This window comes from Ostrea edulis, chromosome 7 (assembly GCF_947568905.1).
Source record: "Ostrea edulis chromosome 7, xbOstEdul1.1, whole genome shotgun sequence".
Taxonomy (NCBI): Eukaryota; Metazoa; Mollusca; class Bivalvia; order Ostreida; family Ostreidae; genus Ostrea; species Ostrea edulis.
This window is the reverse complement of record NC_079170.1, coordinates 30858162-30871856: the sequence shown is the minus strand read 5'-3', so window position 1 is coordinate 30871856 and position 13695 is coordinate 30858162. Positions and strand designations below refer to the sequence as shown.

The 13695-nt window shown below is 32.8% G+C and overlaps 1 protein-coding gene and 1 long non-coding RNA gene across 2 annotated transcripts in view; one reads left to right on the top strand and one right to left on the bottom strand.

Annotated features, from left to right (window-relative positions):
• Window positions 1-13695, bottom strand: part of LOC125654656 (GTPase IMAP family member 7-like) — a 662712-nt gene that overhangs the window by 144989 nt on the left and 504028 nt on the right. The gene's annotated exons all lie outside the window — the stretch shown is intronic.
• LOC130048014 (uncharacterized) lies at window positions 8327-10387 on the top strand. Its single transcript, XR_008796846.1, has 2 exons — window positions 8327-8875; window positions 8989-10387. It is a non-coding gene; the product is annotated as an uncharacterized LOC130048014 (long non-coding RNA).

Here is a 13695-nt window from a genome sequence, read left to right as displayed (position 1 = left end):
TAAATTAAGGCCACGTTATTTTCTCCTGACATAACTGACGAATCATCTTTTTTGTACAAAAAGTGATAAATTTTCCAACAGTTGGGAAAAATACAATTATCCAAGAATTTATTAAATAACAAGTCTTACAATTGATTGAATATGTAGTACTCTTTAACATTTGTTGATAGTCAGGACCTATTCTTTGTTAACCGGTAAAAAGGAAATTATATAAAATATCTTGTTCTGTAATATGTATAAATTGCGGAACATCACTGTATAAAGAGAAAAATTTAGGTTGACTTCTGTGACTATCATCAACATTTGAAACTGAAGGAGGATAATCATTCAATAATTCAACTTTTTCTGCGTTATCGGAAGTAGTAACTTGAACACCATTTTATAGAAAGAGTTGCGAGGGGGTATAACTGCAGATTTATTTGTGTTAAAAACATCTTAACTAAGTAGCAATATCTGGTTCCGTTTCATTCCGTTAAATACCAATATCCGTGTGGATATTAGTATTTAACAGAACGGAATAAAACGCATCGAAATTGAAGTGTTTTGCTACAGATGCAATAAGTTGTTATTCAATTATTTTCATTCTTTTTTTTATTGAAAATGAAAACCCGTATTATAATAATGAGGCAAAGGAGATTAGCGGCCGTGTCTGAAGAGAAACTTTTTTTTAAATAGTTTATTCATATTTCAAAGTGCCCTTACAATGTTCAAGACATTCGGGTGCATGTCTTGATAACAAGAAAACATTGATATATATATAATTGCATCTCATTATGTGCACAAACAAGCTTAAAAGATTTTCAAAGATGTTTATTGGCTTCCTCATTCATAGATGTACTTCAGAGGGTAAGAGACTACAATAGTAAAAGGTCATCTTACAAAGTGGTAATAAGAGGCAAAAAACATACAATCACAAAACATCAATCTTACAAATAATAAAAGTTTAGACAATAATTCCCAAAGTTGCACCAAATGGCCAGTCCATGATTTACACAATTCCAACATTCATGAAAATAGGGATCTATGACAATAATTTGGCGTACACATATTAATATTTCTAGTAGAATATGTTAAATTGACTAATAAATACATGCAACTTCATACGACATTCATGAAAATGTAATAATTGTAAAGAAGATGATATCTAATCCACGTTTTACATAATGCCGTGACCATGTGCGATCTCCAAATTCATGTTTCATCAATATATGCAAAAACGGTTGCAAGAAAATAAGTGTGGCTTCACGTATTTGATAAGTACATAGTATGACACATTTTGCATATAAAACTTACTATTTGGACTGTCTAACAACTGGAAAATAAGATTATAATTTCTTCCCTGATGTACACAAAACAGAGTTTAAAGTACTATGAAATCTAAACCGGTACGGATAATATCCGTAACACCACAATATTTTACTAATTTTTTCAAATATATCATTGAAATCTATACGTAGCCTTTTGTATAGATGAGAGTACATCTTTAAAGAAGCTTTAACATGCATGTATATATTTTCGGTACTTTCTTCAATTTCTTTGATTCTACCGTATATCTTGTATTTGTAAATAACGGTTGCTATATTAGAAATTACGTAATTCAAAATGACAATTCTGTGGTTGTTATCAAAGTAAAATCCAATAAGAATGTGTTTCCATTTGATGTCAAATATGACAACCTTTGAAGTTATTTCCCAAATATGCTTTACATTTTCACAAAAATAAATCAAGTGTTCATTGTCTTCAATATTTTCTTTGATTGATTCCGTTTTTGTGTATTTTCATGAGAAAACATTTGTTACATAGAAGATTATTGAGAAGTTTAAAATTACAATCTGCTACCTTTTTTCATACATAAATACGATTTCGTTTTTGTAAATGAAACTCCAGGAGGATTTATTAATTTTTAAACTATTAAAAAAGAGAGAAAAAAATAATATTCATCAAATACCCCACATAAAACTTACTTTTTACTGGAAATTCGACTTAAAAAAAAAAAAAAAATTCTTGAAAGTCTTAAATTCAATGCACACTCAAAATCAAATACATTTGATAGTTTGTTATTATACCATAAACAAATATTAATACAGTCATGCATTTAAATAACGAATTTTGAATACAGATCTTTCTTGTATAGGTGTAATATTAACGGCTGTGTTAATCAATCGTTGTTGATATCTCTACCATTCACTTTTACCCAAATATTTTTGTACAATTGTTCTTTAATTGTATGCGTAATATATTGGTTGAATACGGTAGTGTTACAAAAATCGTAATTAATTTCGTTTCTGTACTTGTGGTTACATAAATACCCCCAAAGCAATGGAATTTGAGTCTGCAGTATTTGATAAACATGTTTGTTGCAAAATGAAAACGTTAAAATGCCGTTTCGCAATTACTAGTTTGCTTTGAAATATCCGAAATCCTATATCTTAAGACACCAAATTCTCTTTTACGTGGTTGAAAAAAAATATTTCCGCGTTATAACGCGAAATTTTCGTGAATTATATATATATAATAATTTTGAAAGACAAAAACTCTTACCCTAGAATCCCATTGAACTACAGGGGTATTAGTTTGCAATGTGTAGATTCAAAGATTTATAGCTCGATTTTAAACAAGCTCATGACATATAGAAGAAAATGAACTTTTAGTAGATGGTTTTCGGCAGAATAGATCATGCTTGGATCATATATTTACTTTAAATTGCGTTATCCAGAATTACAACTCGACCTTTGTCACGTTCATGGACCTACAGAAAGCGTTTGATACCGTTGATAGAGAATTACTCCATTACTGTCTACTGAACAATGGAATTGATGGCAACTTCAACAATTTACACAGATACAGAGTCATGTGTTCGGTTGAATGGCGGGTACACAGATTGATTTCGATGCAACACTGCAGTTCGACAAGGTGATAATTTATCTCCTGCATTGTTTGCCCTTTTTATTAACGATCTAGCAGTAAAACTTAAATCTTTAAACAATGGAGTTCAGATCAACGATTATAACTTTAGTCTACTTCTACATGCTGACGACATTGCCTTAATCTCCCACTCTGAAAATGATATGCAACACATGCTAAACGTCGTCAACGACTGGTGTAGGAAATGGCGACTACGAATCAACACGCAAAAATCCAAAGTAGTAGTACACTGGAGGAAAAACAGATTAAAACGTAGCAACTTTAATTTTCATATAGGGGAAAGTTTTCTTGAATATGAGACGTCATACAAATATCTAGGGGTAATCTTCGACGAAAAACGTGAATTTAAAAAGAATGCAGAAAAGTTAGCTAAATCTGGAGGCCGGGCTCTCGATCAGTCATCTCGAAAATTCATACAATTAAATCTATTGGATTCTTAACGTTCGAAAAATTATTCACCAATTGTGTCGTTCCTATCTTAGATTATAGCAGCGAAGTTTGGGGATACAAGATACATCACTGCTTTGAGATGGTTCAAAACCGAGCACTATAAGATACTTCCTCGTATAAGATACTACCCCGTTGTTAGCAGTCCAAGGGGGAATGTGGAGGGATTATGTCATTCTGTCGTCACGAAATAAATATGTTACGCCTTTCGAATCGCCTAGTATACATGGAAAATGAACGTCTTACAAAACGCGTGTTTCTCTGGGATCGATCGGATGCAAAATAATCAATTTAACTGGAATTTTCAAATAAAAAATATGGACTCTCTACACTTTGAACATATCTACCAAAACTCTACACCTTGTAATTTACAGCATGCAGAGGAGAAAATATGTTTAAACATGGAAACCGATTGGTTGAATGACTTACAGCATGTTCCAAAACTCAGAACTTACACCATTTTGAAATCATGCTACAGCGTAGAAAAATACGTAACATTGGATATTCCAAAACCATTAATATCTACTATGGCCATGTTCAGATGTGGAGTTCTGCCCTTGCGGATCGAAACGGGTCGATATAAAGGAGAACCAGTCGAGGATAGAATATGTTCTATGTGTGCCCTAAATCAAATTGAGTCTGAAAAACACTTTCTACTAGTGTGTCCCTTCTCTAAAGAACAAAGAAAAACTCTATATAATGAAATTGGACTTAATGTAAATTTAAATGAAATGAATGACTCTGCGTTTACTAATATTGTTTATAATATTTCCCAAGACAAACTGCAAAATTTATCTATAATTCTTATAACATCAGACAAAAATACTTAAGGAAAGCCACATAATTAAACCATCTAAGTACTACTTAATATACATACAAATGACTATACATGCGCAGACATCATTGAATATGTTAAATTGATTAAAGTGACATATAGGTCCGTTGGGCCGGGTGTAAAATTGTATTATCATGTATCTTACTGAAATATAGAATTTGTATTACACATGTCACTATAATAAAAGATTTACCTACTTACTTACCTCTATATATATATATATATATATATATATATATATATATATATGCTGAAAATTTTCAAATCTTATCCATTTTTAATGTTTAGAATGTCTAACTAAGGTATTTTTTAGTTGTCGAGGTGCATGTGAGATACAGAGCTCACCATTCTTTGTTATGTATAAAAAGGTTCGTGCTCTGTTTACATATAAGCTATATATACCAGTAAAAGTTTGTTTAAAGCATTGTTTTTCAATTTGCAAGATAATTATGAATACAATTAAATAGTTTCCAGTGTTTGGCACATATCTTTTGTTTTAAACATGCTATTTTCTATTAATACATTTTTTTTTTAAAATGGCACAGGCCTTGTTTACATAACGAAGAATTGTTAGTGCTGTATCTCACTTGTAACTCAACAACTGATATTAAAATTTTGGATGACCTTTAGAAATACTTCAATTAGGCGTTGTAAAAAATAAAATTGAAAAAATACAATTTCGAAATTTTCAGCTCAAATCGAATCCATGCCCTTTTAAATAAGGGGCAAGGAGGGATCAAAAATATGTTATCACCATCTAACGATTGGTTACATAAGTAGTGATTTATTTGGAAAAACGTAGGGAACTTTTCAAATCATTTCAAAATCGAATGGAAGACGTTTTCGTTGCTCTTAACGATGGGTGTAGAAGGGGGTTGCAACTCTCCCCTTGCTTTTGATGTAAGAGAGAGAGAGAGAGAGAGAGAGAGAGAGAGAGAGAGAGAGAGAGAGAGAGAGAGAGAGAACTCTTTTAGGGTAGAGGTAAAGATGATCAATGTCAGATAAAAATCTAAATTCAAATAATTAGGGTGAGAAGGTTTTTAAAAACCCTTGTAAGTTCATATCATCCGACATTAATTTTCATACACTGATTATCATTATTTTAAACATTCATCAAATAGAGGTTTTTTGGGGTGGGTGGGTGGGGGGTGGGGGTGGGTGTTGTTGTTGATGAAAACTGTGATTTTTTGGGGTCAGGCATTAAACCCTTAGCAGTAATCGTTTTAAATTCGTTTGTCATTTTTATTTAATTCCGTTTTTAAAGAGTGTTTTAAGTGGTAGCAATGCTTCTTAATCATCATGTTCACCTCTCCTTTATTTTGTTACTGAATTTTATATATTAGTACCAGGGACGGATCCAGGAATTACGGTTGGAGGAGGGGGGGGGGCAACTTTATGAGACAGGAGGCTGGGACCGCCTAGCGGCCCCCAGTGGGTCCAGGGCAAATCCTTCGTGGGAATTTTTCTCTCTATACAGTAATGTCAATTGTAAGACTTGTTACTTAATACATTCTTCGATGATTGTACTTTTCAAAAATGGTGGAAAATTCATCACTTTTTGTACACAACAGATGATTCATCAGTTATGTCAGAAGAAAATGTGGCCTTCATTTACAAAAACACCCCCCCCCCAACCCCAACCCCCCAAAAAAAGAAAAGAAAAGAAGGAATTCGGTGTCTTAAACACTTGAACACGTGTGAAAATGCCCCTTCAAAACCGAAACAAATTGCAATCAAAAATTTCTGGCATGTTCAAAAACACATCCATTTGTGTGAAAGCAGTTATTTCAACCCCCACTCCATTAGGATAAAAGAGATAACTCGATGTCTTCAGATTCTGTACGATTAAAAAGAATGCGCATAATTCAATAACAAGAGACTAATATTGTAGGTGTAGAATAACACTTCCATTTCGATTCCGTTTCGTTCCGTTCCGTTAAGTACTAATATCCACACGGATATTGGTATTTAGCGGAACGGAACGGAATCCTATATATATCTATATGTATATTGATTTTTCAAATTAACAATTCCTCTGACTTTCAGAGTGATCAAATAATAATTCGATGAAAAACAAATCTTCAACAAAAACAGGAGAAAATAGCGTGGTATTAATTTAGAAAAAAAAACAACAAAAAAACCACCCATCCCCAGAAAAAAAAAACGCAAAAGAAAAGAGAGAATTCGGTGTCTTAAGATGAGATTGAACACGTGTGAAAATGCGTCTTCAAAACCGAAACAAATTGCAATCAAAAATTTCAGGCATGTTCAAAAACACATGTATGTGTGTGAAAGCAGTTATTTACACCCCACCCCCACCCCCATAGGGAAAAAAAGATAATGCGGTGTCTTAAGATTCTGTACGATTAAAAAGACTGAGCATAATTGAATAGCAAGAGTCTAATTGTAGGTGAAGAATAACACATCCATTTCGATGTTTCGTTCCGTTCCGTTAAGTACTAATATCCACACGGCTATTGGTATTTAGTGGAACGGAACGGAATCCTATATATATCTATATGTATATTGATTTTTCAAATTAACAATTCCTCTGACTTTCAGAGTGATCAAATAATAAACTGATGAAAATTAAAGCTTCTACAAAAACAGGAGAAAATAACGTGGCATTAATTTACCCCCCAAAAAGAGAAAAATCACCCCCCCCCCCCAAAAAAAACACAAAAAAAGAAAAGAGGGAATTTGGTGTCTTAAGATGCGATTGAACACGTGTTAAAATGCATCTTCAAAACCGAAGTAAATTGCAATCAAAAATTTCAGACATGTTCAAAAAACATGAATGTGTGTGAAAGCAGTTATTTCCACCCCCACCCCCTTAGGAAAAAAAATAATTCGTTGTCTTAAGATTCTGTACGATTAAAAAGACTGAGCATAATTGAATAGCAAGAGTCTAATTGTAGATGTAGAATAACACTTCCATTTCGATGTTTCGTTCCGTTCCGTTAAGTACTAATATCCACACGGCTATTGGTATTTAGTGGAACGGAACGGAATCCTATATATATCTATATGTATATTGATTTTTCAAATTAACAATTCCTCTGACTTTCAGAGTGATCAAATAATAAACCGATGAAAAAGAAAGCTTCAACTAAAACAGGAGAAAATAACGTGGCATTAATTTACACCCCCCCTCCCCGAAAAAAAAACACAAAAGAAAAAGAAGTGAGAGAATTCGGTGTCTTAAGATGCGATTAAAAAGAATGAGAACACTTGAATAATAACAGACTACTTGCACTTGTAGAAAAAACACTTGAATTTCGATGTTTCGTTCCGTTTCGTTAAATACTAATATCCACACGGATATTGGTATTTTGCGGAACGGAACGGAACCAGCGCAGAAAATATCCATTTTATATCAGTAATAAATGCAAATCGAAAATTAAACATAGTTGATACATTAACTACAGATATCAACGCAGAAGTAAAGCTCAGATAATTGAACACAATTGTATATTTAAAAAATAAAACTTTAGAGCCCGGTATTCTCCTTTACAACTCTCTACTTTTCATAGGCCAGCATCAGTGGACACAATTATGTATATAACTAGAAGTTTAAAGTCCAGTATTTTATTTTTACAACCAACTTCTTTTTACAGTGGATTCCCCCTTAGGGTACCCCACAATTGGTTCCGTTCCGTTTCGTTCCGTTCCGCAAAGTACCAATAGCCATCATAAGTACGTTTGGTGAGTGAAAAAAATGCCATCAACTGATAAATTTGCATTCAAAAGTTCAACTCACATTTCCTCTGCTATTTCACACGCGATTTATGATAACATCTGTAAGTTTAAACACACGACATACAGTAGATGTATTATTTTGTATGTATATATGTATTCCACGTGTGCATGAAAAATAACTCCAACCTGTGCATGTAAATGTCAACGGGCGGCATGTATATGTATACCACATTTGTAAATATGGGTTCTTACAACTCTTTTATTAAGAAAATATCGTTATGAAAATAACCGTCACGAAAATAACATACCTTGAACTACATGTATAAAAGTGATGAAAAACAAATATCTGTATAGATTTACTATCTAGGGGTATGGGAGAACCGGATAAAAAGTGGAAGGGGGGGGGGGCATCTGTTGTATTATAATTCCGTAGACTAATGTGTACATATACTATTACTTTGAAATTTCAGTGACCTAAGAAATATATCAAACCTGAGGTTTCGTGTTTGACACAAACATGTAGGTTGGCAAAACCTTTTTAAAAATAATGTAAATCAATCACAAGTCTGCATATGCCCTCTCATAGGTAAATGTACAGTATGCATTGTATGTATAAGTATTAATATGTATACTACACGTATGTCCTTCTCTTGACCCACATTTTGTAAATAAAACAGATATGATGAGTCAATGGCAGTTTATGAAAACATATATGTCATCTCATATTGCAATGTATAATTTTGAAACATCAGTATTTAAATTTTCACTGAATATGTGTTGAGACACAATTTTAGAATTTACATTGTCTGATGCAGTCTAATTACTCAATGGTATAATATAGACCTAACTGTGCAAATATCAATTATGATGATCTTTTTTCTAGGCATTAGTCTGAGGACCAATGGAGATTAGATAGAACAAGTGCAGGTTGAAGTGGGTTTCGAGTCAACAAGTTTAACAGCAAGAGAGGTACTATATTTTCTTTAGATAAAGATCAGACAGCATTTGTAAAGACAATTCTGAGTATATCAGATATTCATCTTTTTGCTATATTTAAATATATTTATCTATATTTTGAACAGGTACCCATTTACAGTGATGATGACATATCCCCTGGACCCACACAGCTCCACAAATTTAAACATGTTTGATCAAGTTCCGAAGATTAAAGAACTACTGCAAAATTTGGGGACTTGGATGAAAAACATTAATTGATTTATGAGCTCAGAGCAGTGGATGTTGTACAACATACTTTAAACTAAATTGTGAATTTAAGGGAAAACAAGTACATGTACTTGTGTATTACATGTACATGCCTTTTGAAAGACAATAATATTGCATAGATGTAAAGGAAATTTCACTGTTGATTATTCTTTCTCAGATACATTAGTAAAAAATATGCACAATGACATGGTAGGATACCAATTTTATAATTTCAATCAATTTGTTTGAATTTTAATTGTAATTATGAATTTAGTTGAAACATACATCATTGATACATTAATGTACATCAGATTTTTAGAAAAGTTTAATAATGGAACTAATTCACAACCCCCCCCCCCCCCCCCCCCCCACCCCGCCTATACATACAGTGAACATGACCTTCACCTGGGGAATATTAGAGTTAGTTAATGCAATATACATGCATTCTCAGTTATCCAATAATGAGTTTTTGGTTCATTGTGAAACTACAATTAGGAATCTTAAACTTATGAAAGACACACCTATATGTGAGGGCACAGATGGACTTAGTGATCCATGGGCAGTCCATGCGATATGGGTTTCTTTCCATTGCTATTAATTATTTATTGAAATATGAAATGGTTATTTAAACATTTGGTGTATTATATTGTATAGTGATATCAATTTCTATCAAAAAATGTGTATAGGTAATATATTGGGTCCAGTTATTACAAGAAATTGTATGAAAAATAACTAAATATTTAGGCAATCATTGTGAGTGCAAAAAGGTCAACTGCAATAGCAAACACTATAAATCATTCTTAAATGGCTCATAGAAATTACTAGGATTGTGATGTTGAATGCTCAAAGTGATAATTTGGGAATGCTTAATCATTTAAGGTCAATAGTTTATCTCTGCTGACTGTATCTCTTAAAATTCATTTCTGGAAGGGAGGGGTTAGGGTTACAAATTCTGACATAGTTTCAGATTAAACCTCATTTGGTATATTTTTTTCTATTCAATATTTTAGATACTACTTGACTTATTGTAAAAATGAAATAAAAAGGAAATTTTATGAGCAGAATTTTTTTGTTGTCAGAAAATTTATGCCTGAAAGTGTTTGAAAAACGCCATATTTAGGGTGAATTTGGCCAATTGCCAGGTCCAATCATCCCAATGTTTCCCTTAGATGTATTTTGAATTTCTAATTAATGTTGATTTTTTTATCCGTTTGTGTTTAATTTACATAACTTTATATGACAAAGAATATTTCTGGTGTCAATAAAAATTTTATTGGCTTCTTTGTTAATTTGCTCAATTTTGGCATTTTTTGCCTTTTCAATCTCGTTTTTCTTAAAAATTAACCTGATTACTTTTGTTGATTTTTTAATATGTTTTAGGATAAAGTCCAAATATTATAATAAATAAAATTGGAAAAAATTCAATGAGTGGTTTTTTTTTTTACCTTAAATGCACACATGAAGCTCCCTGACAGGTCTATGTATGACCTATTATACTCAGATAACCTTTTAGGCCTGTTGGCCTCTTGTTAAGGAAAATTCAACGATTCTGCAAAAGACGAAAGAAGAATTTGTATACTTGGAACTGAAGTTGTACACGTGTAAGAAAGTTACAATTAATGTGATTCTTATGATATTTTGACATTATGTTATATTTTTTCAAGTTTATAGAAAACAATATTAGAAGTAATCAATATTGCACTTATAATTTAAAAATATATTTCTCGAATCCACACAATGATACAACTATCCTAACCTGTTATTCTTCTATATATATAAATAACTAAATTTGAAGTAAATTATGTGCTGAAGTATTCCTGATTAATTACGCCGTGAAATTTTATACTATCGTACTATAACACTATTACGTTTCTAACAAGTAAAGAATTCTGCATTAACGGATACTAAATCATCTAGTAAATCTTAATGAAGATAGAGAAAAATGTACTTTTGTATGAAATTAATAGCAAGAAACGAACATGTGTGTTTGTATTTTGCATCATATTGATCTCGACTATTTATTTCTGTGGGTAGTTTTTATATAAAGAGTTAAATGTAAAGGTATAGATAGTTCTTTATACATTACACCTCAATGAGACACAACGACATAGTAAAACAACATTTATTGAGTAGCTAATATTAAAATACAACACATCAGCACAGAATTACATTAATTTTCCCGTTGATTATTTTAATGTTGGTATCATTATCAAATTTGCATACATATTATATAAACACTGTGAATTCCTGTTTTCAATAAGGACATGTAAAAGATAAGTCCCTGTTTATTTGTCGACCACTGACAGCCTGATCTTCAGAACAATAATTACACAGACTGTCAACCCAAAATAATCAAATCGATAAATATGCATGTGACATACAAAATAATGTAAAAAGATATATATATATATATATATATATATATATATATATATATATATATATATATATATATATGTATGTATGTATGTATGTATTTGTGTGTGTGTGTGTGTAAGACTCTAGAGTGCGATGGTCGCTCCAAAGTGCGATGGTTTGTTAACGATGGTGCGGAGTTCAGTAACGTTTGTGGCGTCATGTCATTGTGACGTCATTCTTAACATATTAATCCTCCTACTTGTCACATTAAAAAAGATTGAATGTGGCGAACATTGATCAATGTTATACATCCTCTAAAAATACTGAGATGAGAGTAGACCTCTGGAAACACCAGGTGCCTAGGAGGAGTAAACACATTCTCTGTTAACCAGTCACACAATCAGTCATATTAACACAATCTAATCATTGTCTTTCATGTGTCCTTAATTTTACAATCGCGTTGGTACTGCTATTCCTATAGAAGATTTTACGTAACAAATATCTGAGAAAAATATATAGAAATAGTGTGTTGAATACATTTTCATTATCAAATATATCTCAAAAGTAGACATGTTTTATCCAATAGATAGTGCACTTTGCATTATTAATTTTGCAGGTCTAGTCAAGGTATGTAGAAGAATTTACCCCGTTTGCATTCCATACACCATGAGGTAAGTCTGCGACCCCCCCCCCCCCCCTTTGATTGGACTTGGATAGCTTTGTTTCCCATGTAACCAATTATAAATCGTTAACGAAAAAAAAAAAATTTTTGCAGACGATGTCTATGTGAGTTGTCCCGCTTTGTACACATATGAGTGCTAAAGAGTAAAAAGGCCTAAACGATTCATTTGAATCATTTCATTTACATAGAATATGTATTCATATGTTATTGGAATTGGTAAAATAAAACAGTGAAGATAACGAACAGTGATCAATCTCACAATTATCACAAAGAATATAAAATTAAAAGTGGGACAAACACAGGCCCCTCTAATAAAGAAGTTTGGAAATATGATTATCAATTTACTGCAGAGAAACAATGTTATATGACGTTGCGATATATATCCGCAGCTTCAACGCAGTGTATGAAAATTTACACCCAGATTGCTGAACAATCAAAACATATCTTACAAATTACATAGGAGATACAATAAACCCTTAAGCTGGATTAGGTTCATCAATGACATAGAAATCAAATGGGTCGAAGGAAGGGAAAGTCTGGACAAGTTTGTGTCCTTTGTCAATTCATTTCACCATAGTATTAAGTTCACAGTGGATATTTCAGATACCACCAATATATTTCTTGATACAAAATCCACTCTTAGAAATTGTGAAATTGAATTTGATCTCCATACCAAACCGACCGACGCCCATTTACATCTAATGTGATCCAGCTGTCACCCACATCACATTTTCAAGGGTGTACCGAAAGGCCTAGGAATTCGTGCCAGAAGATTTGTTCCAGTGAGGAATCCTTTGAACGAGAGGGTCAACAATTAAAGTATCATTTATGCAAACGAGGTTACAGGCCGCTATCTGTCACTAATGCCATTGACATGTCTTCACTGTTGCAGTATAGGGAGAAAACGAAATGCTGTAGAGTACCTCTGGTCACCACTTACCACCCTACATGGAGGGACCTAAACAAAATCCTAAAGGATAACTTCCCTAAACTCTTGGATCATCCTAGATTGGCAAGAGAATTTGGGGAGCCACCAATGGTGTCCTTCAAACGACCCAGGAATATCAAGGATTTGGTGGTAAGGGCCAGATTAGACAACCCCTACCCAATGGAGGCTTTTCAACTTGCTCTGACAAGCGCTGTTTGCTTTGCAAATTTAACCATGATTCAGAAACGTTCCAAAGCTTCTCTACAGACAAAACGTATAAAATATTGGGTCAACTCTCCTGTAAAGCCAACAACTGCATATACCTCATCAATGGTAAACAATGTGGACAACAATATGTTGGGGAAACTACAAACATCAGACTTAGGACCAACTACCACCGATCAACCATCAAAACCAAACGCGTGACCGAACCTGTAGGGGAACACTTCAACAAAGAAGGTCACATTTGGCAAGCCATGCAAGTGGTTTTTATTGATCATAACCCAATATGGACCGATGCAGAGAGAAAGAGCACAGATAAATTATGGATGCATCGTTTGAAATAATTCCGTTCATGTGGAATGAATAATTTGAATGATTTCACGAGCATGAATCCAG